Here is a 3,546-nt window from a genome sequence, read left to right as displayed (position 1 = left end):
ATGTGGTACTTCCGGCCTTACAGCCATTCTCATATGCTATGTTTCCTTACTGTTCTTATTGCTTCCTCTCACTAGTGTGGCTTCACAGAGCCCATTTGATCTGCCATTATAAAAAAGATGATGTAACACTTGTTAGATTGGGTAATTTTAGGCAGCAAATTGGAGTACAATGGAAAACTTACATTGGTTGTCTCAGAAGTTAACATTCTATGTTATCAAAATTTTATATCTTCACATCTTTCATGTGTTATGACTTGAACACAGATTTATCTTCAGAATTAGGAAAATACACGAACAGATGCCATCAATCATAAAAATAACATGTTTTCCAAATTAAATAGAGAGCACTAGATTATATGATCCCAGAATTTAAGACTTTCTATCTTATGTGTTTAAAGTAATGGTTCCAAAAATAAAAGTTCTGATAAGTCAAATATCTTAAACGTATTTGGACAATATGTATAAAAGCATAATATATAAAATTAAGAATATTCTTACTAAAACCTGTTGTAACCCTCAAGCCTTCAGTGACTCTTCAGTGGAATCTCTGCAGCTGGGATGTTAAGGGTGAAGTTAAAGATTAAGAAGGCACATCACCCTGCTTTTGTTCAGCTCCTTTCTTCCATGGACCATAACACACGTCCACAATACAAGTTCTGTGCCTTGTTCTTGCGGTTTCTCTTTATGTGGCCACTCTACACCTCTGAAGGATCCACCACTATCCCCAACTCTAGGTACACAAGGGAAGTAGCTCTGTCAGTTCAGGAGAGATCTGTACACACCCTAAAGCCTTTCCTCTCACAATAAGGTAGACAAAGTGAAGTCCAGAGGGGCAAAGAACTCCTCTGAGGTAGCACAAGTGCATTTAGCACACAAGTCCTGGTGCCTTTCTTCAGCCTGTCATTTTTGCCTTTGGTCTCTTGTCACTTGATCTGGGTCACTTGTAATGCCTTGTGCTTTCCTCCTCAGTCTCCGAGTTACTTTTGCCTAGCTCCTCATCAACAAGGCTTACAACTGGAAAGTACGTTCCTATAACTTTTCAGTGAAGAGAAAGATAACCATGATTGATAATTGTTCTTAGAACAAAAAGTTTACTTTTGAGGCAGAGGCAGGCAAATTTCTGAGTTCGAGGCCCGCCTGGACTACAGAGTGAGTTCCAGGACAGCTAGGGCTACACAGAGAAACCCTGTCTCGAAAAACAAAACAAAACAAAACAAAACAAAACAAAAAACAAAAGTTTACTTTTTAAAATTATTGAATATTTTTATTAATGATTAACATTTTAATTCATTGATAACTTTTTAAAGTTATTCTTTAATTTTTTTATTTACAGTCCAGTCTTTATCGCCCTCCCAGTCTGCCCTTTGACTGCTCCTCATCCTATACTTCCTCCCCTGCTGGGTCTCCAAGAGCATGTCCCCGCCCCACCAGGCCTCCCCACTCCCTGAGGCCTCCCGTCTCTTGAGGGTTAGGTGCATCTTCTCTGACTGAGGGCAGGCCAGGCAGTCCTCTGCTTGTATGCATGTCAGCTGGTGCATGCTGCCTGGCTGGTGGCTCAGTGTCTGAGAGACCCTAGGGATCCAGGTTAGGTGAGACTGCTGGTCTTCCTAGAGGGTCACCCTCCTCCTCAGCCTCTTCCAGCTTTTCCCTAATTCAAACGCAGGGGTCCCAGGCTTCTGCCCATTGGTTGGGTGTAAGTATCTGCATCTGACTCTTTCAGCGACTTGTTGGGCCTTTCCAAGGGCAGTCATGCTAGGCTCCTGTTTGTAAGTACACGATAGTATCAGTAATAGTCTCAGGCCTTGGGACCTCCCCTTGAGCTGGATCCAATTTGGGCCTGTCACTGGACCTTCTTTTCCTCAGGCATTTATTCCCCTGCAGTTCTATCAGACAGGAACAATTCTGGGTCAGAGTTTTGACTGAAGGGATGGCAGCCCCATCTGTCCCTTACTTGATACCCTGTCTTTCTACTGGAGGTGGACTCTACAAGTCCCCTCTCCCCACTGTAGGGCATTTCATCTAAGGTCTCTCCCTTTGAGTTCTGAGAGTCTCTCACCTCCCAGGTCTCTGGTACATTCAAGATGCCCCCCCCCCCGTCCCCCACCTCCCAACCTCCTGAGGTTGCCAGTTTCCAAGCATGGTAGCACACAGAAAGTTTAATTTTAAAAATGGAATAATTTGGAGTTAACTTGTGCACAGTTTGGGTAGTATTTTTTCAATAAATGATAAGGAATAACTTGAAAATAATAAAATCAGTATTGATAGTGGCTTAATAATACTCCCTAAATAGACAAAAGAGTTCTAACAAGGTAGACAAATTTCCTATTTTTTGTAACTTTGACCACTTAACAAAACCCCAATACTAGACATGAGAAACCATCTTTCGAGTTGTTGGTGAAGGCTGTGCAAGGGACTCCCCAAACATACAGCTTATTGTTGTTGCCCTTGGCTGCTTGCGCCTGCCCCCCACCCTGGAGGTAGAAGGTAAATCCCTATTGCTGAAGACACCATGCACTTCATGCTGAAGACACCCAAGGGCCCCTAAGCTGTAGCTAAATGCCTACTCCCTGAGGAGCAGTTTTCATGGTACTAGAAGGCACCATCCAAGCTTCCAAAGGAGGGAGCCAATGAGCAGGCCTACCTAGCTATGCTGTCTATGAATCACATCAATGACCAGCAAGGCATATTAGCCCTGGGCGAGCAGTAATGGCATGCTTACTTTGGTCCAAACCAACAACTCTCTAAGTGGGCTTAAGACCTATTCAACAAGAGGGTAACAATGGTTGGCACTGGAAGCTTACTTAACTACCCATTGCTAGTGAAGTCTTATTTATGTTAACACATGAAAAGAATCTCGTTTAGCTTTATACATTTTATAATGCCTTCAGGGTGTTATGGTTTAACACCAATACCAAATAAAATCCAAGCTTCCATGGGTTGATTAGATCTAACTGAAGTAAAAATGTAAGTAGCAGAATACTTGCATTGTTCCTACAACTAGCAAAAGAATTTTAGAGAAAATTGCATTGGAAGATGAATTTAGATTTATTCTTATGTTGAACCTAAGCATAATTCATGTAACTTTCTTCCAAAAGATCAATTCTAGAATAGTTTTAAAATTCAAATCTGCATTGGGTTAAATGAAAGCATATGTTATGAGACAGAGTCACAAGTATTTCCCAGATTTATGTGGATTTTTTTTATTTTTTATTTTTTTCCTATCGTCGTAACTCAAAAGCCCTGGTTGTCCTCATCAACACAGAACTATTCAGTCCTACTTTGCTGGTTGTCATAATGGAGCATGGCCTAGCACGTATCTTATTTTTTGGTGCTAGTGGGGTCAAGGAGAATAATTGGCAGTAACTAAATTTACCTCTGTTTCCAGAAAAGAGTTCCATGTAAAACAAATGCTTTTTAATACAAATAAATGGAAATGAGTAGACAAAATACATTTATATTTAGTAGACTATTTCAGTCTAATGGTGAGTGGAGACTGTGTGGAGATAAGGCCTATGCTTACATGGGCCAGAGTCCTATTTCTAAGTT

This window comes from Mus musculus, chromosome 10 (assembly GCF_000001635.26).
Source record: "Mus musculus strain C57BL/6J chromosome 10, GRCm38.p6 C57BL/6J".
NCBI classification, from domain to species: domain Eukaryota; kingdom Metazoa; phylum Chordata; class Mammalia; order Rodentia; family Muridae; genus Mus; species Mus musculus.
The sequence above is the reverse complement of the archived record's forward strand: the minus strand, read 5'-3'. Positions refer to the sequence as shown.